The following is a 24,338-nucleotide window of genomic DNA, read 5'->3' on the forward strand; positions in this document are numbered from 1 at the left end:
GCTGTGAGAATGGGTCTGCGGAGAGCATTTCTCAGCGATCCCAACTTAGCAGTCCGAAAAACGTTTACCCTTTGTTACAACCCGGCTCCTGGGCTGCAACAAAAAAGCAGGGAGGCAAGATGAAGGGTAAGAAATATAACAATTGTTTATTTCTCTTATAAACAATGTAACGAACAGAACCAGCAACAGGTCCCTGAAGCTGGCCCGGGGTCAGTGCCCAAAGGAGTGAGAGAGACGTAACCGCTGGGCTCCTCCTATATCCTTTCCCCAGGTGCAGCTCGTCAGATGGCTGCAGCTCGTCAGACAGCTGCAGTTGGAACCTGCAATCACACACAAAACACACACACAACCAGACGGCACCCCACGTGGTGTGGAGGGGTCGTCACACCTTTTAAACAGTCGTGGTAGACCTTGTTTGTTTTAAACATCATAAATACACAAACAACAATTAATACTTACAGGTTGTGTACCCGAATCTACTCACAAAGTAGGAACAGCATCGTTCTTCAGTGCCCTACGCTGTACATATCCGGCATGAATCGCTGAAAGGTTTGGGAAGCTTTGTTTCGTGAAAGGCTGGCAGAGGGTGCGGCCATAGCTCTGGGCGTGGCTACTGGGTACCCCTACATAGCTATAGACAAGTTTACGCGCCAAAACACGGGTAGCGCCATAACCCTACACAAATAGAGAGGCGAAGTCCCTCCCCTTCCGGGAGCCTCCATGGGACCCCGGAAGCGGAAAATTATACATTGAAGTCAATGGAGAGAGAAAAGTTATCTTTTGATCCCGTTTGAATTGTGCCACGAATGACACATATGATGTTTGTCAATCTTAAACAATCATTTCCATGCAAAAAAAGTCACAGTTTGTCGTAAAAATGCTGAAATATAAGACTATGAATAATACGCAACTAGAAAGACTACAAATCCCAAATGCATTCTGGGTCGCGTAAGTGATGTCATAGGCGATAATGCTCCAAGACTGGTTGTGACTCGCAAAGCAAAGAGGAAGAAGAAGACTGATTTATTCCCTCCAATAAATATAAGAGATTGCTCCAATAAATTCACTTTTACAAGATGCCTGTGTGCTTTGTACGAGGTTGTAATCACAAAAGAGATCATACCACTTGCTCGTTCTATCGCTTCCCGTCTGATGAAAGGACCAGGAGTCGTTGGACCAAACATATCAGGTAATATACATGTTTTGCATGGAACATAGTCAAGTTAGCTACCTAGCTAGTAGCGAGCATGTTAGTTAGCATTATATTACATTACTTAGCCTTGTCATTTGTATTAGCCTTAACATGAAGTAAACCAAAATGTTAAACAGTAAGAGTAGTCATGATGGTAAGTATTTTGTGAAACATTTGAAGAGTAGCCTATCGCCCCCTCCACCAGGTGCTAAGGGGGCGGGAGGTAGGCTAACGCCACATTAGTATCAGCGATCTTTTCTACTTAATGCTATCTGCACAAATGGTTAACATTGACCATTAAAAGATCAGGCAGTTCAGGGAGAGTCGAAGGAAGGAAGGCAGGCAGCTTTGCATGACATTCTTCTGGACGTGTTTCATTGTGATGATAGTGAGAGTGAGTCAATCTGTTTGTTGGAAAGACAGTAGTTGAGTGATTACTGAGAGAAAATTATTAAAAGAGATAATTATTCAGTGTTGTTACTTTAAAGTGTTGTTACTGACCTTTTTCTCTTTTATTTTCTTTACCTCACCTGTAACTGCTGAGACCCTGAGGAACATGCACACTGGTCTGACCTGCTCTGGTAACCTGATTTCCACTGTACGTAATAGTATTTGGTTATGGTATATTATTTATATACATCAAAGGCACAATGCACCCCTCAGAGACACACATGTATTGAGTGTGATATTTTGCATTGGTCATGTGAAATCATCTTTACACACTAGAAAACTGTAGGAGCGGCAACTTGTTTTGAAATTGAATTTTTAATATCCGATAATAAAGTTGATCTGTTTTCTTTATTCTTCTCTCTTCCCAGCTCCATCCATCACCATTCTCTGTTCCTGCAGGTCCTGCTTGCTAATCAATGCTCATATTTTTTTTACACAATTACAAATAAAGTCAATGTATTGTATGACATGAAGTTGTGCTTCATTCTGAGTCAATAATAAATTCATTCTGCCTTCAGCTGCAAAATTATTGTGGACTGCACCGACATCCACGTAGCAGCCCCCCCCCCCCAGTAAGATGAACCAAGCAAAGCTGACATACTCAACATACAGCTGTGCTCTTAAGTTTACATGAAGAATTTGTGAAATATTGGTAATAACAGGTTTAAATGATTATTAGTAATTAATTATATAATTTTCTCATCGTAGATGAGCAGACAGGGAGCAGATGAGAAAAGCAGAATATGCAGCTGCCATTTTCCACATGGAAAAGAGAAAGGGCCAAGTGTATTTGAGTGGACAAAAGAGAAATCCCAAATACGAAAAATAAAATTATACAATTTAGATATGTATACAAATAAATACATATCCTATATACACCATCATGTATAATGATGGTGTATGATGTAGAAGGAAGTGTGGTAGATAACAATTAAATATAGAGTTACATACAGATCCATGTTACAGCAAAAGATGGAATAACTAAGAAGCACACAGTATAATAATAATTACACGCAACAATTAAATAACTGCTCAGCATCTCCACCACAATCCCAATCTGCTGTGTCCTGTTTTCCTCCCCTCTGCATAACACCCCATCACACATACGAAACACAACGCAGAGTCCGAGGGTGTTAAGAGTATGTTTATTTAAATGTCCTCCTCTCTACTGGCCAACACAGGGAGCATATGCTGGGTGTAGAATTGTTCCAGGAGGAGGAGATTTCCATGCCATGCAGGGTCTTTGGGGATGGGGATGATGATCCCCTCCTTTGTGGTCCACAGTAGCAGAGACTCCGGTCTGTGATTTGCAGCTGTTATATAATATACAATACATTTTTTTGAAAAACATTTGATCAAAAAATAAGGATTTGGTCAGGATCTAGAGTCAGTGTGTAGTTTATTAATTAATCAATGCTCTCTACATTAGGAAAACACATACCAGTGTACCAGAGGGAGTCACACACAGCTGTGCCTAGATAACCAAACAAATTGACAACAGGGATGCAAACTCATCAGGTATGAAAAAGGTGACAAGGATCCGAGCCCCCTGACCCCACAGAATATCGGCTTTAAAATGAGGAATAACAGAGGATTTTAGCAGTCAGAATAACTAAAGCAGCAGTGTTAATATTAACAGAAACGCCATAGAGTCACATCTAATAGAAATATATAAAAAGCATTTATTTTAATTGTGTAGCAGTCAGTTTATAATTTTGGCAGCACTGTTGAGCATTTTGAAAATGTATTTTCAGGCCTCTGTGCAAGGCTTAGTCTTTCTATCTTTATAGCCACTGGTGTAAAGTAACTAAGTTCATAAACTCAACAAGTACTATACTTGGGCACAATTTTGAGATACTTGTACTTTACTAAAGTATTTCAATGTTTTGCTACTTTGTACTTCTACTCCACTACAGTTCAGAGGTAAATGGTGTACTTTTACTCCACTACATGTATGTAATACCTTTAGTTACTTTACAGATGTGGATGAATGATGTGGATGAATGATGTGAAATATAATCAAGTGTTAAATCAGACTTTAGTTCCACCTGGAGTAAATCCAAAAGCTACCCTGCAGTATACAAAGTCATTCAGACTAGCTGCACCTTTACCAGCTTTGAGAACACTTTCATGATCAATCATTATAAAACGTATCATATTATTCTGAAATGGACCAATCTGCAAAATGACTACTTTTACTGTCGCTACTTTCACTATATTTTGATAATAATACTTTTCTACTTTTACTTGAGGAACATTTGGAATGCAGGACTTTTACTGTAACAGAGTATTCCTACACTCTGGTACTTCTACTTTTACTCAAGTACAAGAACTGAGTACTTCTAATTTTAATCAATTACAAGATATATACTTATACCACCTCTGTTTATAGCCTATGAAAAAAACGATTAGAAAACGAAGGCTAAAGCTAACGTTAGCAGATAGTGACAATGTATGCTAGTTAGCTAGCTCAACGATAATATTGCGACGGGAAAAAAAAACTTTTCAGTGCACATCACGCTCTGCCGCTCCGACAGGGAGCTCTACTGTGAACACCTGAACGGCCCGTTCTAACAGCTGTTCACCAGCGGTCCAGTCTGTGCCACAGGGACTCCGGACGCACAGTTAATATTAACGAACGCACCGTAGGTAATGTAGCTGCTGAAGCTAGACCATCATCGCCGAGCAGCAGAGGCTTATTATACATCATGAGCAGAGCCGACAGGCAGGAAGACTCGAGCACACAGCTCGCGCTTCATTATAATATATATAAAAAAAGCTCGCGGCCGCACATTAATCCGGGTCCCAGACCCCCTCCCATACCCCAAAAATATTTTTATTGCAGATCTACAGGAATCACAAAAACGACCTATTTTGGATTCAAAACGGAGAATTTCGCCGAAAGGTGACAAGTTTGCATCCCTGGACAAGATAACCAAAATCCTTGAATCTACACACAGCAAATAAACTCAAATGACACAACGAGATGTAAAAAGGAGATCACACATATAGTCGATATAGAACTGGCCGCTTCAATCTGGAGAGCAACTAAAACAAAACACGGGAGTGTATCTTGTTCTTGTGAACACTAATGTTATCCACAGCATACACAGACACCACAAAGTTCTTAAGGAGAAAACTAGTTTCTAAAACAAAACACGTTAGTGTACCTTGTTAGCTAGCTGACATTAACCTTAAACATTGCACTCATATTACTCACTGAAACCTTGTAAAGCCGGTCCCGCATGCTGGCTCTTACAGAACCGCTCCCTTTCGTGTATGTACAGCTCTCAACATGCCCAGACTTGTAGTGATTTTCACCTCGTTTTATACTTTTTCGCCTCATTCTGAAAGAAACAGGTGAAATTTACTAACGTGACAGCCATCTTTGTGATGGTGACGCGTATTGTGCGAGACCAGAGACCTGTAGTTCACTGAGCGGTTTCACACAAAAAAAATTGTAACTTCACAGTTTTACGACACATTTTTATTTTTTTGACTTGCAAAATGTTCTTTTAATTTGACAAACATCATATGTGTCATTCGTGGCACAATTCAAACGGGATCGAAAGATGACTTTTCTCTCTCCATTGACGTCAATGTATAATTTTCCGCTTCCGGGGTCCCATGGGTCGGAAGTAGATGGGCGGGACTTCGCCTCTCTATGCACTTCATTTCCGCCGGAAGTCTTTTGCACAGCGTCTGTCGGTGTAAACCGGTGTAAACAGTCAGACGGGCACTGGTGTAAACACAGCGATTTCGATGCTAACAGTGATGCTAGCTTGGGAACACGATTCTACTTCTTTGACTGGAGATGGCGTTACTCTCCCCCACCCGAATTCAGTGCAAAACTGGGAGGATAACATGACGATGTGGCCCAGCATAACGTACAGCAAAATTTGCTCCTACTTCGTTCAATCCATGGCAATAGATGGAAAAGCAATGGACAGTCTGAAGGCATATCATAAGGCTGCGCACATTCTACTTTGCCCACATGCTCCCGAAAATTGTTGACGATTTTGTTGAGGGAAGGTTACAGTTCTGCAGTAAATATCTCAGCATTTTAAAACCAAAATAAACTGCCTTATTTAGGTCATGCCCACAGGAGCCAACAGTTGTCTGTTGTTTACATAATGCACAATTTACATGATCTCTTTATGCTGTGCAATATATCATATGTGCCTGTACTGTTTGAGTGAAAATAAAGTTTGATGTAATTTAATTTCATTATTGGACTGTTATTGCATTATTGCATTTCATATGTTCCTTAGAGTGCTACAATTTCTTTTAACACAGTTCATCATTCATATTAAGCTCATACTGTACATAAATAACACTGAATTAATTAATTGTTGAGAGGAAACTAAAGAAATGGCTTCAACAAGAAAGATCACATGTTTAATCCTAACAGGTATTACAAATTAAAATATAAAAGCAGCCCACACAATTACATCACTATGAAAATATTCATATATAATATTAAAAAATACAATGCATGCAGTATTTGTTGTGTTTATCTGTATTTAATGAACAACATGGCTGGGTGCTGGGTGCTGGTTTGTGGTCGTAGCACTCTCTATCTAACCACTCGTTCAGGTGCTTTCTCGAGTGATTGCAACCAACTACCGCACACGTAGTTCCCGAACCACTTTTCTTCATGTTGTAATTGTTATATCCTCTTTGTCTCTGCGATATCAGTGCTTTGTCGGCACAACGGAGCTAGCTAGCAAAACAAACCCAGTCCGCCAAAACGGAAGTGCATTGCATCGAAGGGAGGAGTTCAGGATGTAGAGCGGAAACGGCTCAATAACTTGTGTATACCCAGGAAGTAAATGAGAAATCTCCAACAAGGCCTTTTGGGGAGATCTTTTCTGTGTTAGAGTTTTACTCGCTACAGGGTGTACTTTGAGGGTTTTTGACTCTGCAGACCGTTTACATGCATAAAAACCTTCATAACACACAAGGGGATGGGTAATAACCGGAAAAGCATGACATGGGACCTTTAACATATGAATTAAAGCATGTTAGTGGATTATGCCCTTCTACATTTAGACGTTAACAGATTAGGCTAGGATACCAGATCAAGTTAGAAACACACGTTATGATCAGCCTTTTAATAGTTAATTCCGTTCTCTTAATGTCATTTCGTCCAACATTGTGGAATTAGAGAAAAGGGTTTAACGTGCTTTTATCCAGGGTGGAGGGAGTTAAATATGAGTAAAATATACTGTAACATTGGTGCGCGTGCGTATGATTGTAGTGGGTGGAGGTGGTGAAATGAGGATATCCATTTTGGAGTTCAAGCTAGTATAATATAGTTAACGTTACATAATAATAAGGAAGAGAGCTATTGTTGTGATACATTGCTATTGATATGGATTCAGAGTGCATATTTGAGACTTCTAAACAGAGAACAAAAATGCTATGGGTGAGTGTTTTTAGCAGAGTCATATAATGTCCTTGGCCCAGTGGTTCAAAACTTTTAATCTCAATCAGATCCGATCAGATTTTGAAGTCCCATTTTTTGTGATCCAGGATCAGACAACTCGGACAGATTTTGTCCCAGTATTTCAAAGCAATTCAGGATAGGATCACCCTGATCCAGATTCAGACTTTTCAAGATTACTAGATCCTGAATACCAGTGCTTTAATCCTACCGATCTCCATCTAGTTGATATGAAAAATAATACAAGGAAGACAAGAGACCACATTGTAGAGACATCTATAATGTCTAAATTTATTTTTAAATACATAAAGGACATAAAATCATAGTGGAATTCTAAAAAAAAAATAAACTCCCACTAGGGTAACAACAAAAAAACATTAATTCAAAGGCAGCATGTGGAACATTTTATCATGTCATAGCTGACAGCATGGGAGTCCACAAGACAACAGTGGTGAAAGCTGTGTCTGATGCACTGGCTCGTCTGCTGGATCACTTTGTGACTTTTCCCAATGATGGCCAGATTGCCAAAGTGAAGCAGAAGTTTTTTCTTTTGGGAGACATGCCCAACACCATTGGGGTAATCGACTGCACCCATGTGCATATTCAAGCACCTCATCAGAGGGAGTGGGAATATGTTAACAGGAAAGGGAGGCACAGCATCAATGTGCAATTTGTGGGAGATGCTGACCTTGCCATCACCAACTGTGTTGTGAGATGGCCTGGGTCAGTCCATGATGCACAAATCTTCAGAGGGAGCCGGTTGTTCACTGAATTCCAAACCAACAGGCCAACACTCCCTCACAGATGCGCTACAACAATGCCCATGGAAGAACAAGGTGTGCCATTGAGCGCTTGAATGGAGTACTGAAGAGGCGTTTTGCATGCCTCAGCTATCTGAGAGTGGAACCCCAACGAGCATGCCGCATAACACTTGCTTGTATTATGCTACACAATATCGCTGTCCATCGCAGAGTCCCCCTCTCTGACATCGATGATCCCCCAGAGCCCCTTGCACCTGCTGATGATTTAGGCACACCTATGGATTTCCCTCTAATGGCGCATTTACACTGCAGGCCTCGCTCGGCCTCGCTCAGTTTGGTTAGGCCTTATTAGGCCCGGCTCACTTCAATGCTGCGCTCACATTACAGTTTAGGAACTGGGGTAGTATCTATAGTAACGCAGTGTAGGCGGAGCCCTGACGTCATCTTCAATGAGCGCCCCAGAAAAAAAACTCAGCTGTTGGCTCTTAGCACTCAGAGCTCACAGCTCTTCATATCTGTTCAGAAACTAGACAAAAGTTAAACAAGTACAAACCACAGACTGCCTGTGTCATGGCGAATACAGTCGCTGGTTTATTTATGTCTGTATAGGCCGTTGTTGTGAGTGTGGAGGGTCGGAGCATATATAACGTTAGCTTAGCCAAGCTCCATTTAGAAAACACGCATTTTAAAAGGTTTTTCGCCTGCCGTCTGTCTGCAGACTTGTCAAAGCATTAATTCATGGTTTTTATGTATGTTGTTACTTCGGCATCATTTTGAAACGTGTATTACAATTAAATCACGGTAAAATATGTTCATCTTGTTGTAGTTGGAGCCCCCTTGACAGCGATTCTCTCTCTAGTTTAGCAAACTCAGCCCGACTCAGCCCTGTTTGTTGGCCTCGATAGAACCACGATTAAGTCGGGCCAGAAAAAAGGTGAAAAAGTAGCCCCGGGCAAGTGTAAGCGCAACCAAAAACAGGCCCTGCACGGCTCGGCACGCATAAAGCGAGCTCCGCGCTGTAGTGTGAATGCACCATAAATGAGAGACTGAGTCGTGGTGCAATGCGAGATGCTATTGTCCGCAATTACTTTTGAAAGGTGATGACAGATGATGGACTTTTTTTTTGTTGAAGATTTTTTCTATATTTTTATTTTATTATATTTTTCCTCGCAGAGAAAAGACCCTCAGTCCTCTCCAAACCAACAGACAGGACGTCCATCACACGGAGGTTTCTCCATGAAGTCTCAGCAGTTCTCTGGACACCATGCTGTCTCAATCCGTCCACACTGAATATGAGAGGGGAAAAATGAAAATAATAAATGCTTTAGACAATAAGAAATATAAAGTTGACTGTTGAGTTGCTCCATTTTTTTAGATTGTCAATACTATTACTGTATAACTAATATCTCAGATTAAGAGGCACCTTCAAATAAAGATTGGTCTTTAAATACATTTTGTCTTTTGAATTGTTTGTCTAAAGTTAAGGTTCTAGAACTGGTACTTAGTTTTAATGATACAGTCTGGTTATTATGCTGTTTGGAGGAGGCCTCACAGGTAAGAGCACTAACTAGCTACCATCACATGTACCTTAGCTTGACTTAAATGTATTAAACGTATATTTAAGTGATATCAAAGTATAACTAATGTCATGCAAACATATTAATATTTGCTTGATTCCAGTGTTGAATTTAGCACAATTGCATACAAACGTTTAGGGATTTTAAGATTCTGAAGTATTATGCTAAAAACTCAATAACTTAAATTATTATTTATAGTTTTGCTGAATAGTTTCATGTCCGCTTACCTTAGAAACGTAAAATGCAAAGGCAGTGTGCAGATGGGGAGCATGTTAGCTTAGCTTGGTAGCTTCAGCTAGCTCTGGAACTTCCAGGGTTATGGCTAGAAAGGATCCGTCTTGTGTAAATATGACGTCACGTTCTCGTTGTAACTCTCGTTGGAGCGGCTCGGAAACACACCTACAACAGTAACATGCAACATACACATTAATGCAGCAGTAATATTAATAGAGAAACATCAGACATAATAGTAAAACACTGAAAGGGAACATTGTATTGCACCAGGAGCTATCTTGGGACTTTTACTGCGACAACGTTGACTTGCCTGTGAATAAAAAATAAACCATAGTGTTGGTGATCTACAGTGTTGTCATTCTTCTTTGAACAGCAAGACCGCTAACACCCTATTTCAACAATCACACTCCCTGTCATTGACATAATTAATAGATGGTTTAGCTTCTCACCATCATTTGCCCACTGATGTTAACGATCGTAACTGAAAGGCTGCCTGCCAAACGTAAACATTCAGCCACGTGACTTGCAAACTATCGCGAGAGTTTTACACTAGACGGATCCTTTCTAGCCATAACCAACTTCCAGCTCGGTGGCAGGAGGTCCCGCCTCGGCTCCGCCTCTTTGCCCTTATTTGGAGAAGGCTGGAGAAGGCTGGAGCAGGCGGGAGTTGAACTCTGAGGTCACTGTCGAGCCGTTATGCTGCTTTCACATAGGACGCGATGCGATGTTTGGGGGGCGGCGCGATTACATGTAAAGTCAATGCATGCACTGTACACATAGTTACTGTATTTGACCCTTTAGCTTTAGCCGTGTTAGTGGTGATTGTGCCTTTTAGGGAATATTGTTAAAAATACCAGACAATTAAAATGTTGTGCTGTGCGCTTGAATGTACTAACAGAACTTCCAAGAAGTCTAAAATGATAATATTATACATGTCCCGTTCACAGGTGTTTGTGTGCTTGGTAGCTTAGCTTGTTACTTATTAGCCAGCTAAGGACGAAACCCTTTATACATACATATACATTTTAGTTTATGATTCAGCCTTGGGTAAGACTTTTATAGTCTATGACTATGACGCCCATAATACTAAACGGGAGCAAATGTTAATAGGGGACCCAATTATCCCAGTGGTGGCCGCCGGAGCTAACGGAGCCGCAGGGGGCTAGCTCCAGCCGGCGTCCCGGAGCTAGCCCACTGCGGCTCCGTTAGGTCCGGGCGGTGGAGTCCGTCTTTTCTTAACGTGTGAATGACAAGCATTAAGAATAACAAAATATAGCTAATTCTCTTGCAGATTGTCTCATTTGATTATGAATGTAACGTTTATATAGAGGAACTACACTGTTAGCAAAATTTGGTATGCATGTATTTCATGTTAGCTTAGCTTCTTAGCCTGAGCTAGCTCTGTTTACTTCCAGTTCGGAGGCAGCAGGTCCCGCCTCGGCTCCGCCTCTTTGCCCTTATTTGGAGCAGGCGGGATTAGACTCTGATGTCGCTGTCAAGCCGTTAGTGGCCGACTCTGCCTACTAAGGGCTTCTCTGCAACTCTGCAGAATCCTATGGGTGACGTCACGGACCCTACGTCCATTTATATACAGGACTGTCTCAGAAAATTAGAATATTGTGATAAAGTTCTTTATTTTCTGTAATGCAATTTAAAAAAACAAAAATGTCATACATTCTGGATTCATTACAAATCAACTGAAATATTGCAAGCCTTTTATTATTTTAATATGGCTGATTATGGCATACAGCTTAAGAAAACTCAAATATCCTATCTCTAAATATTAGAATATCATGAAAAAGTATACTAGTAGGGTGTTCAACGAATCACTTGAATCGTCTAATTAACTCGAAACACCTGCAAGGGTTTCCTGAGCCTTGAAAAACACTCAGCTTGGTTCAGTAAACTAAATCACAAGTATGGGGAAGACTGCTGATCTGACTGCTGTCCAGAGGACCGTCATTGACACCCTCCATCAGGAGGGTAAGACACAAAAAGAAATTTCTCAAAGAGCAAGCTGTTCACAGAGTGCAGTTTCAAAGCACATCCACAAAAAGTCTGTTGGAAGGGGGAAATGTGGCAGGAAACGCTGCACAACCAAGAGAGATGACCGCAGCCTTAACAGCATTGTGAAGAAGAGTCGCTTCCAGAATTTGGGGGAGCTTCAAAGACAGTGGACTGAAGCTGGAGTCCAGGTATCAAAAGTCACTGTTCACAGACGTGTCCGGGAAATGGGCTACAAGAGCCGTATTCCCATGGTCAAGCCACTTCTGAACTCAAGACAACGGAAGAGGCGTCTGACTTGGGCTACTAAGGAAAAGAAGCACTGGACAGTTGCACAGTGGTCCAAAGTCCTCTTTTCAGACGAAAGCAAGTTTTGTATTTCATTTGGAAGTCAAGGCGCCAGAGTCTGGAGAAAGGCTGGAGAGGAGCAAAATCCAAGTTGCTTGAAATCCAGTGTGAAGTTCCCACAGTCAGCGATGGTTTGGGGAGCCATGTCAGCTGCTGGTGTTGGTCCACTGTGTTTCATCAAGCCCAGAGTAAATGCAGCTGTGTACCAAGAGATTTTAGAGCACTACATGCTTCCGTCTGCTGAAAAGCTCTATGGAGATGAGGAATTCATTTTCCAGCATGATCTGGCACCTGCCCACAGTGCCAAAACCACCAGTAACTGGTGTACTGACCATGGCATTACTGTCCTCGATTGGCCTGCAAATTCCCCTGACCTGAACCCCATAGAGAATATGTGGGGTATTGTGAAGAAGAAGCTGAAAGACACCAGACCCAACAATGCTAATGAGCTAAAGGCCGCTATTGAAGCATCCTGGGCATCCATAACACCTCAGCAATGCCACAGGCTGATTGCCTCCATGCCACGCCGCATTGATGAAGTAATCCGTGCAAAAGGATTCCCAACCAAGTACTGAGTGCATTAATGGACATTTTCAAATGTTTGATTGTGTTTTGCTGTTATAAATCTTTTTTTTTTACTTGGTCTGAGGAACTATTCTAATTTTTTGAGATAGAATTTTTGAGTTTTCTTAAGCTGTATGCCATAATCAGCAATATTAAAATAATAAAAGGCTTGCAATATTTCAGTTGATTTGTAATGAATCCAGAATGTATGACATTTTTGTTTTTTTAATTGCATTACAGAAAATAAAGAACTTTATCACAATATTCTAATTTTCTGAGACAGTCCTGTATACAGTCTATGGCTAAACCACACTAATTGCGCCGCATAACCGCATAGGTGCGCCGCATTTGTGGCTCAGTTGAGGCTCTCTCTGCAAGAGGAGGCCCCCTCCGCGCAGTAGCGTGGCGTGGGTAAAAAATTAGGAGAAGCCAATAATACGTCCTTTCTTTTGGGTCGGGGGTGTGGTTGTCAATGTAATAACGTAACCAGATGAGTGATTACAGCACCCGGTATCATTTTACACACATTTGTATCATACAGATGCAGGACTTACACACGCCTGTTATCTAACCGACATGTCCGCACGTCCGCACGCACTTTCCAGCCGAAACTCTAATAAGCATTCATTCACAAACTAAATCAGGAGACCTTTAACGTTTTACATCCGATTCGCTCCTTTTTTCCTCGCTGTACACAGCTCCAGTTTGGGCATTGGCCTGTCATCAGATTTTATTCTTTGTTGCTGCTGTAGCGGAAGTTTAGTACAATTATTTTTGATTAAATACTCCAAATCTCCACCTTCCATAATTGAACTTGCTTCAGTTGCTTGCTACTTTCTAACGGCAGTGAGAGTGGTGCAGTGACACTATCTATCTTCTATCGATTAGATTTATGATTCGAAAATTATAAAAGTAGAGTAGACATGTGGATATTATCCGGCTGAACAAAACGTGCATTTATCGAACAGGTTCGTTTTCCACTGACCTTATTTCAAGCTATTTTCCAAAATCCTATGGAGAAATCCCATTGCTTTTTTGTCGAGGGAAACCGAGCGCAGCTTACTTCCGGGTTTTAGGACGCGTCACTGCAACACTAAGGCTGTAGCCTCATCCCAATACCCCTCCTCGACTCCTCCTTTCCCTCACTCGCGTCCCTTTCGTGTCTCTCGCTCGCATCTTACGGAGGCAGAGCTAAGATGCAAGGAAGGGACGCGAGTGAGGGAAAGGAGGAGTCGAGGAGGGGCATTGGGATGAGGCTGAGGAGGTGACGCGAGGACAGAGGAGTCCTCAGGTATTAATTGGGATGTCCTCGTTCACTCAAACGTCACTCTTAAACGACGTCTGTTAATGATGACATGTGTACAGCTGTATCCCCTCTCATCGGGCTTAACTGAATAACCCTTTAGAACCGGCCCATTTCTGGTTAAATATTTATTTAAATGAATGAATCTTTCTCTTGTTAGTCAAGGAATTGAATGTCAATTCGGTCCTGCTTTTGTGTTCCTTGTTGGTGTAAAATGTAGCCTACATTTAAATAAAACTATAATTATAGTAATGTGAAAGCCTTTTAGAAATGAATTGCACATAATAATTCCCACGGAGCTGTGAGCACTTATACATTTATGTGACGCTTTTCCACTCATCTTCCAGTTGTCAGTTTTCCTCTGTTGAAATCGACCAGCTGTGAAGGTGGGGGCGGGGCTTTTATACGCGAGTAGTGAAAACACTTCTGCGTAGTCCGCTCGCGTGTATCCTCCCTTTCGTCTCCTCCCTTTCGTCTCCTCCCGCACCCCTCCTCGACTCCTCCGTGTGCATTTCAGCTATTGGGACGTCCTTCAAAATGGCGTGTCTTGATCGATTTCCGGGTCAAGTCCCGGAGGAGGGGAAGAGAGGAGTCGAGGAGGGGTATTGGGATGAGGCTTGTGTCTCAATTCAGGGGTTGCATCCTTCGAAGGGTGCATTCGTAGACCGCACACGTCACTTCCGCCGAAAGAAGGCTGTCCCAATTTTTTTTTAAAGACGAGACTCCTCCGAATGCAGCCTACTTTTCCCCAATTTGAAGGATACATCTGATGCCTACCACATCCCAGGGTGCAATGCGCGCAGGGAAGAGTGTGGCCGTTTCTCAATCGCGAGGATACTGGCTTGGTAGTCGCATCACTTCCTTCAGAACCGAAGCAAGTATACTTCCAAGCCAACACACTCTCACTCCATAATCGTCAGGAGCGACGTTTGGTCAGGGTCCCGTGGCGTGCAGTTGTGACGCTCCTAGGCTCCTTCAGCTTCATAAAGGGACGCAAATAGCTTTCAACTGATTGCAATGTATTCCCATCTGCGGTGGGATTTGACGCTCATGGAAGCACGGCATTCGTTTGTGTCGGCTGCCCTTAAAGGCAATGTGAGCATCCATTCCCATTGGATAACGGAGAATTGTACACCCGGAAGTAAGTATTCCCCTCACTGTCGATTGATTTTACAGTGATATCTGCACTACTCATCGACTAAAAAACACCAGATTATCCTTGTTAATTATACAACATTGATTGGTTTAAATTGTGTGCAATGCTTTTGTATCTTTCCCCTTCGATTCGGAGAAACAAATACTTAACTTAACCCCAAATAAAAGAACCCCATAAAAAGAGTTGTTAAATAATAGTGAAGTCACGTTGTAATAACAATAACTCATCTCTCTCGAGTTTTCCCTTTGAGCTTTGCCAAAAGCCACTGTGTCAATGTTGTCCTACTTGGGTTGCCGTCCGGAGTTGTCCAATATGGCGGACCATCTCGCACATGCGCACTGCAGATAGGGCAGAGCTGCAGATCGGGTAGTGACAACTGTCGTCAGTACACGATCGGCTCGGGTATACGATCGGCTCGGGTGCATAGCCGTTGCATCCTTCATATGACGTCATATCCGGCGTCATTTTCGCGGGCTTATCTGCGTCAACCGTCACACTAGGCTTGTTTGAGACCAGACGCGTTGCGGCTCGCCTCGAAAGTAGACGAGAATAGCCGATCGCAGCCGGGGGAGGTCTCAAAAAGCTCGCCTGAAGTCGGACAGCTCCGAGTCGGCTTCTTCTTCTTCTTCTTCTTCTTCTTCTTCTTCTTCTTCTTCTTCTTCTTCTTCTTCTTCTTCTTCGCCTTCTTCTTCTTCTTCTTCTTCTTCTTCTTCTCTCTGTTTTTTGGCGGATTGCAAACAACTTTAAGGTGCATACCGCCACCTCCGGAGTCGGCTTGACTCGGTTTGCATTTATAAAGAATGCACACATGTGTTTAATTGTTAATGTCAGATATGTACTAAGTAAATACATTTGTTCCTGCAAAAGAATAGATTCAACTCTATTGTTATTGCACAGATTACAGGTACTGAGACAGCGAAATGCAGTTTGGCTTCTAACCAGGAGTGCAACAAGCAGTAAAGTGAAAAGTAATGTACACAATCTACAGAATAAAAGATAGAATGAAGTGAATGATGAATAAACAGTGAGGGGTATGAATACACTAGATCAGACGGGTCAAACTCAAGGCCCGCGGGCCAAATGTGGCCCGCCACGTCCTTTTATGTGGCCCGCGAGAGCTTAATAGGTCTGATTGTCTAAAAATAAATAAGTCAAATGCGTGCAGTGACCAAAAACTACATTTCCCACAATACATGCCGATTATGTTACCCGCGAAGTGACGGCATCCCGCCACTAGACTGCAGTGTTTCCACATCGATGCGATTTTCCCAACAAGTGGAATTGAGAAATACAAATAATGATCCCAAAATCCAGGAAGAGAAAAATTGATGCAGATGGAAGGGTGTTTCAAGAAAGATGGGAAGGCGAATACATGTTTGTGCTTCAAGGAGAAAAACCGGTATGTCTTTTGTGTTATGAGGCGGTGGCGGTTGTCAAAGGGTACAATCTACGTCGGCATTTTGAGACCAAACACGGAGGTAAGTATGCCAAATTTAGCCATCAAGAAAAACAACAAATTGCCCAAGAATTAAAAGGCAAACTGCGATCGCAGCAGAATGTGTTCGCGAAAGCCACAACCAAAAACAACGCGGCAGTGAAAGCTAGCTTTGTTGTGGCTGAAGAAATCGCCCGCGCTTCAAAGTCTTTTTCAGAGGGAGCGTTTTTGAAGCAGTGCATGCTGAAGGTCTGTGAGCAGGTGTGTCCCGACCAGATACAGACTTTTAAAAATGTCAGTTTATCAAGAAACACCATCGCGGACCGAGTTAAGGAACTAGCAGGAAACCTGGCAAACACAGCTGGCCGAAGAGACACGCAGCTACATAGCTTTTTCATTAGCTGTTGATGAAAGCACAGACAACACGGATACAGCGCAGCTATCTATTTTTATTAGAGGCGTGAAGTCGGACCTCTCTGTCACTGAGGAGCTGTTGGATGTGGCTGCCATGCATGGGACCACAACGGGACGGGACATTTTTGATGCGGTGGAGAAGTCCGTCAGTAAAAACGCATTGCCCTGGGAAAACTTGGTGGGATTAACTACAGACGGTGCACCTGCAATGTGTGGAAGAAAAGTGGGCTTGGTTGGACTAATGAAGGAGAAAATGCAAGAAAGTAACTGTCACACGCCTCTGATAACGTATCATTGCATTATCCATCAAGAAGCTTTGTGCGGGAAGGTGCTGGGGATGGATGATATAGTGACCACGGTCATGAAGACAGTGAACTTCATTCGGGCTCGTGGCCTGAATCATCGTCAGTTCCAGCTGTTGTTGCAGGAGAAGGGCTCGGAGCACGGAAACGTGCCGTACCATACAGAAGTAAGGTGGCTGAGTAGGAGCAAAGTCCTCAAACGATTTTTTTGAGCTTAGGGAAGATATTGCTCTTTTCATGCAGAGTAAAGGAAAACCCTTGTCTGAACTGTCAGATCCAAACTGGCTGTGTGACTTTGCTATGTTGTGTGACATAACCGAACATCTCGCCCAACTGAATCAGAAGCTGCAGGGACGCAAACAAGTCATCACGCAGATGTCCGACACGATCACGGCTTTCCAGCGTAAACTTGACCTATGGATGTGCCAAGTGAAACAGGACAATCTTGCCCACTTTCCTGTTTCTCGGAGCATCTCAGCCTACTTTCTCATGTGCTCAGTTAGCTACCAAACTGAGCCTGTTGATGAATGAGTTTGATCGGCGCTTCTCTGACTTCAGAGCACAGCACTCTGGATTTGCCATCTTTGCTAGTCCTTTCACCACCGACGTGTGCACTGCACCCCAACAACTTCAGATGGAGTTAATAGAGCTTCAAAGCGATAGTGGCCTGAGAGCAAAGTTCCAGGATGTTACAATCCAGGACTTTTACCGTCTACTGCCCCCTGCTTTCATGCCACAGCTTCGACTTCATGCTGCCCGTGTTCTGTCTATGTTTGGGAGCACCTATCTGTGCGAACAGATGTTTTCAATAATGAATCTAAACAAAAACAAGCACAGATCACGCATCACTGACGACAACCTCCACGCTGTTCTACGGATTGCTACAGCACAGGACCTAAAACCAGACATTGACACACTGGCCACGGAAAAACGGTGTCAGACATCTGGTCAGAAAACACATTGGTAAGCATTTGAAAAAACCTAATAATATATAATAAAATGCAATTCAACCAAGAAGAACAATAGTTAAACTATGTGCAATGTAATGATTGTGTTTGCATTTTGTTTTGTGTTTGTTATTTACAGAACATGATCAATGGATGAGGATGGTGGAGAGGGGATCCACATGGTGTGTTCAAGGACAGGCAGCATCTCCTCATCAAAAACTAACCTAAAAACTTGACCAATATAGTTGTGGACTGAGACAACCCTTATTTTGTTATTTTGAGTTTATTACATATACTACTTTATATGTGTAGCAATGTATTTAGTGTTTGCAGGTTTTATGTGTTTATGCAAACAAATGTTTACTGTAATCAAACCATCTCTCATGAGTTGGATGTATGCCCCCTGCAAGGCTGTGTGCAGCCATTTGTTTTTGTAAAATGCTACATCTGTCACACATGTTCTTAGCAGCTCACAATTGTTGGTTTTACAGTTATTTGTTATTTCAAGTTTTGAACAAAGTTAATGTCATAACTTGTGTTTGATGTTATTTTTCTTTATTCACTTGGATAGTTTGATCGTTGATTGATGGAGTAATATGGGTTTCATAACCTGACAAATTAAAAGGATTTATGTTATAATAACAGAGCAACAAGCAAACATATTTTTTACATCTATGCAAATATATATGTAATATTTGTAACTTGAATAAGTAATACATTCAGAGTTATTTAACATTAAGGAGTAGTTACATTTATTTTACATTGCATTTAGTTACATTGCATTTAGTTACATTTATAAGTTACATCTGGCCCTTTGAGGGCAACGATTATGCTGATGTGGCCCTCGGTGAAAATGAGTTTGACACCCCTGCACTAGATATACACAGCAGCCTGTGAGCAGTATGAATAGTGTGTATGAATATGCTAAGATATATAAAGTATAAAAACGGTAAGCAGTGCAAGTATAGCATAACATATATTAATTTCATGATGATAAACATTGTGGAACAATGATGAAAAATGTGAATGGAAGTGGCGACGTAAAACTGACACCAAACAACAACAAACTTTTGCCGAGCCAATTGGAGAGTTTCATCAGCAGCACGGGGTAAAAACGACCAATGAGCGTTCAGCTCGAGATACCAGCGAGTCGTTTCCCATTAAGCATTTCGCCTCCGCAACCCGTGGAGAGGAACTGCGCCGCCTCGCCGCGCCTCGCTCTCAAGGCTGCGGGCGACTTTGTCCCGCGAGATTTCCACGTCTCATGTGAGCGAGCCTCCAGAGCAAGTCGGACAAAATTACTAACCATCATGCAATGCACGAGCAAGACGTTGATCGAAATTGCGCGGGTCTGCGCAGGTCTCGCTGTCTCAAACAAGCCTATTATCATCATAAAGGCCCAGATACACCGGCCCGAAATCGGCAGTAAATGGGAGTCGGACCGAACATGAGCGTGGGCACGCCCTATTCGGAGTGGTGTGCGCCGCACCGTCGGGTCTTTTCTGCCGACCTGACGCCTTTTCTTGCCGATTCAACATGTTGAATCGGCGTCGGGAACACCACCGGAAGTCGGACAAAGGGATAACACTGATTGGCTGTTCAGCTAGCGAATCAGTGCATGAGAAGCGTTAACGGAAGTGAGGGAGGTAAACAAATGATTTAAAATGGAAGATGGAACACACACGGACGGCTACTTCACCTCATCGGTTTATAGAGCTCCTGTTCGTTCATGTTTTCAATGGACGAGAGTAAAAATGGAAAGAAAAACGCTATTTGTTGTTTGTTTATATCACGGAGTCTGTTCTTCTTCTCTGTCTTCCGGTTGTTCCGGTTGTTGCCTCTTTTGAATGATGAATACACACTAACGCTACCTGCTGGTAAGGAGAGTTATTGCCACTCACGCATACGCAGTTCATACGTGCTCGGCTTGGATTTGCGGTGTGTTCCAGAGTCCGGCGACGCAACAGTCAGTGTCGGCGTCGGTGACTTCTCAGGTGACTGGCCGGTGTATCTGGACCTTTACGTTGTATGACATTGCATGTAACGGACGCTTGTATCCAAAAAGCGACTTACAATAAGTGCATTCGACTTTTATCCAAAAGCGACTTACAATATATATTGTCTTTAACTCATTCCCCAACAATATAAATCAAATATATGATTAGTTTTTGAAAATACCCTTTGCTAGATCAAATATAACAACGGAAGTGTCCATCGTTTTTTGTGATACAAATGTAATTTATGTTAACAAAAATACACTGTAATAAAAACTAGGTTTATATTTTGCTCATGCTTTTCTAGGACAAATGTAAATTAAACATTTTTTCATTAATGTTTATTATTTTTAATCTGTTATATAATAATCAAAGCCCTGAAGGAAATAAAGCAATTTAGCAGCAATTGAAACACAAGAACAACACCTCCAAAAGTATTTCGCTGTGAAATATAGAGAGAATGAAACATCCATATAAATAACATAGAACAGATATAAACACAAAGCAAATAAAAATAATTACCAGTCACTATTCATGAAATACAGTATATCCGAAAAATTTATTGATGAAGTGACGCTGCAGAACATCATGTGAGTCAAGGGGCAAGTCTGTTTAGGAAACACATGATGTACAGAACTTATTCGTGTGTATATCACAGAGTACTTGTTGCAGTTGCTGCATGTAGTCTGTGTCTTGGAGTCCTTTGACGGTCCACAGACCTCACAGCTGGCTGTGGGGTCTTCCAGAAGCTGACTGTGGGGGTCTTCTTGCGGCTGGCTGTGGGGTCTTCCAGAAGCTGACTGTGGGGGTCTTCTTGCGGCTGGCTGTGGGGGTCTTCCAGCAGCTGGCTCTGAGTCAAGTTCATCTTCCAATTTGCTTTCAAATTCTGAGTTTACCTCCACATTATCCTCTTCTTCAGAAATGTCTTCCTGTTCCATTTCACCGTGTTCTTCTAATTCATTCCACTCACTCTCATCCATTATTAGCTCCAAGGCTCTCTGAGCAGAATATCTTTTGGCCATTTTGTTGGTAGATAATTGAAGTTCTGCACTACACTGTTACTACACTGAGGTTATGTCTCTGTTTAGTCCCTCCTCCGGCATGCAGTTGGAAGATCTAAAATATAATATAATTTGTGTACACACTACAAAGAGTAAAGATCAAGGGAAAACAGGATCAAACAGCTTCTCTATGCATACGTGTGTGTGTGTGTGTGTGTGTGTGTGTGTGTGTGTGTGTGTGTGTGTGTAACAAACATCCAGTATTAACCTTAATGTTTTTTACTAACAGTAACCAACTAATAATTTTCATATTGCAGAGATCAAATGTTTCCTTGTCTGAAAGGAGAAACCTGATTTTAAAACAACATTTTCAGTGTGTGACTTGAAAGATAAGATCTGATCAATAATAAAACCTAGATATGTGTACTGTATGTAGTGACCCTTTCAATGTCATTCCCTTGAACAGTGCAAATGTTGGGGAGAAAATAAGTTAACTTTTTGCCATTTGAGAATATCATGACTTTGGAGTTGTCTGCATTTAATACTAACTTGAGTTGAGATAAATGGGATGGAAGAACATCAAAGGCAGACTTGGCGCACACCCTTTCAAATCAAATCAATCAAATCAAGTGTTATTTCTATAGCACATTTATAAACGATTTTTGGTTGAGCCAAAGTGCTGTACAAATAATAAAAATACCCTACAGTAAAGACATTTTACAGCTAATACAACAGCAGTTTGTTCAGAATATCAGTTATTTCTATAGCACATTTATAAACGATTTTTGGTTGAGCCAAAGTGCTGGACAAATAATAATAATAAAAATACCCTACAGTAAAGACATTTTACAGCTAATACAACAGCAGTTTGTTCAGAATATCAGTAATTTCTATAGCACATTTATAAACGATTTTTGGTTGAGTCAAAGTGCTGTACAAATAATAAAAATACCCTACAGTAAAGACATTTTACAGCTAATACAACAGCAGTTTGTTCAGAATATCAGTATGAGAAAAATGACACCCTCTATCCTTAGACCCTCACATCGTACAAGGAAAAACTTCCAGAGAAAACCCACAGTTTAAAGGGAAAAACTAACCGCTAGCCGCAAAGCTAGCATCACAGCCACTGCTCCGTTTTCGGAGACTTTGCACCGTTACATGCAATGTCATATAACGTAATGATGATACTTTGACCATATCTATGACTGTGACGGTTGACGCAGAGAAGCCCGCGAAAATGACGCCGGATATGACGTCATATGACGGATGACGGATGCGACGGATATGCACCCGAGCTGATCGTGTACCCGAGCCGGGTTATGGCTAGAAAGGATCCGTCTAGTGTAAATATGACGTCACGTTCTCGTTGTAACTCTCGTTGGAGCGGCTCGGAAACACACCTACAGCAGTAACATGCAACATATACATTAATGCAGCAGTAATATTAATAGAGAAACATCAGACATAATTGTAAAACACTGAAAGGGAACATTGTATTGCACCAGGAGCTATCTTGGGACTTCTACTGCGACAACGTTGACTTGCCTGTGAATAAAAAATAAACCACAGTGTTGGTGATCTACAGTGTTGTCTTTCTTCTTTGAACAGCAAGACCGCTAACACCCTATTTCAACAATAACACTCCCTGTCATTGACATAATTAATAGATGGTTTAGCTTCTCACCATCATTTGCTGTGGCCCACTGATGTTAACGATCGTAACTGAAAGGCTGCCTGCCAAACGTAAACATTCAGCCACGTGACTTGCAAACTATCGCGAGAGTTTTACACTAGACGGATCCTTTCTAGCCATAACCCCCGAGCCGATCGTGTACTGACACCGGTCTCAAGTCAGCACCGCTGCAGACTCGCTGAGTCGCTGCTTGAGGGCTTGATAGCCCGCTCCCCCTCCACACCGCTCCACACTCGTTGGTTTGAAACAGCCAGAGCCGGCCCGACCCATTAAGCGACATAAGCGGCCGCTTAGGGCCCCGCAGCCACGAGCAACAAAAAAAAGAAATTACAATTTTTTATTTTTTTATTTAAAAAATAAATAAATCTCAGTACACCGTCGCCGTGATAAGTATGTTTAATTAATTTTGTTAATATGCCTAGATTGCCTGCTCTCAAAGTCATGTATTATATTATTGAGTCAATAATATACATTAACCGTGCTTTACCTGAACCTCATCATGACACAAGAGAGGACGGCAAGATTGTCATTTCCCGTGTTCAGTGAATGCAACAGAGGCAAGACACCAGACCAACCAGAGTTGAATGGAAATAAACATCTGTCTTATTGGCTGACAGGTACTTATCCTGTGAGCTGTGACAATGTTTAAAATAAACTGTCAGACGGACTCAGAGTTTTTGAAGATGGACATAAGAAAACATTTTCTTAAAAAATACGACAATTCTCAAGTGGTGGCTCACACAATAACCCCAGAGCCACCACTTAAGCCAGGTAAACAAGGTATGTAATTGTCAGTAAACTTCCAAGTTATGTGAACATGTAAGCAAAGCATAAATTACAGCTACGTTGACGTTACTTTGAATCGCGGGGTTAAGCTAAACCGTTAGCAAGTAGCTATAGGTAGCAAGATATATTAAATAAACACTGTCATATAATCTAAATGTAATGTTTTTTAGCGTTACCTGGTGAGGTGGGGAGGAGCTGCAGTGAGCCGTTTAGTGGAGAAAGTGAATACTGCTGAATACACATACTTTACAGAGATGCTGTATGCGAAACCAATGTGAGTTTGGAAAATTGCACAGTATTTTTTTTTTTAGTATACCTCAACAATGGAATTATGATCAGTGGAAATGGCCATGACATGTGACCTTTTTTCTTTGATAACTACAGCTCAGTGAGGTAAAGAACTCGGCCCGTCTACACTACAGGCATCAAAAAATCTTGAAGCTGGGCGTGTCTGAAGCTTGCCGATTTTTTGCGAGCAACGCGACCAACAACCAATCACATGAATCTCCCGCCCCCGACATACAAAGCAATAGCAATGTTAAAACGAAGTAAACTGGATATAAACTCTCCAAACAGGAGAAAAACCTACCAGTTTCACCCACTGTCTCTGCCACCTCCCTCCATGCCTGGTTCCTCCGGTTTGTATCCCGGTAAATAGTTCTGGTCGTAAAGAACCGGGTGATTTGCTACCGTAATATCTCGTTTGGAATATGAGGAAATGAACTGCG

General features: G+C 41.9%; 3 long non-coding RNA genes and 1 pseudogene across 4 annotated transcripts; 3 read left to right on the forward strand and 1 right to left on the reverse strand.

Annotated features, from left to right (window-relative positions):
* The first annotated feature begins 378 nt into the window (after positions 1-378).
* Positions 379-2,331, forward strand: LOC307045476. The gene is made up of 2 exons (XR_013809934.1): positions 379-1,790; positions 2,011-2,331. It is a non-coding gene; the product is annotated as an uncharacterized lncRNA (long non-coding RNA).
* A 440-nt stretch (positions 2,332-2,771) lies between these two features.
* Positions 2,772-5,832, reverse strand: LOC307045477. Its single transcript, XR_013809935.1, has 2 exons — positions 4,863-5,832; positions 2,772-2,955 (listed from the first exon to the last, which is right to left on the reverse strand). It is a non-coding gene; the product is annotated as an uncharacterized lncRNA (long non-coding RNA).
* A 1,620-nt stretch (positions 5,833-7,452) lies between these two features.
* Positions 7,453-9,131, forward strand: LOC307013433 (putative nuclease HARBI1; annotated as a pseudogene). Its single transcript has one exon. The product of its transcript is annotated as a putative nuclease HARBI1 (transcript).
* An 8,288-nt stretch (positions 9,132-17,419) lies between these two features.
* Positions 17,420-18,775, forward strand: LOC307013030. The gene is made up of 2 exons (XR_013800822.1): positions 17,420-18,149; positions 18,273-18,775. It is a non-coding gene; the product is annotated as an uncharacterized lncRNA (long non-coding RNA).
* Positions 18,776-24,338: the final 5,563 nt, after the last annotated feature.

The sequence above is a fragment of the Notothenia rossii genome, assembly GCF_949606895.1.
Source record: "Notothenia rossii genome assembly, chromosome: 7".
Taxonomy (NCBI): domain Eukaryota; kingdom Metazoa; phylum Chordata; class Actinopteri; order Perciformes; family Nototheniidae; genus Notothenia; species Notothenia rossii.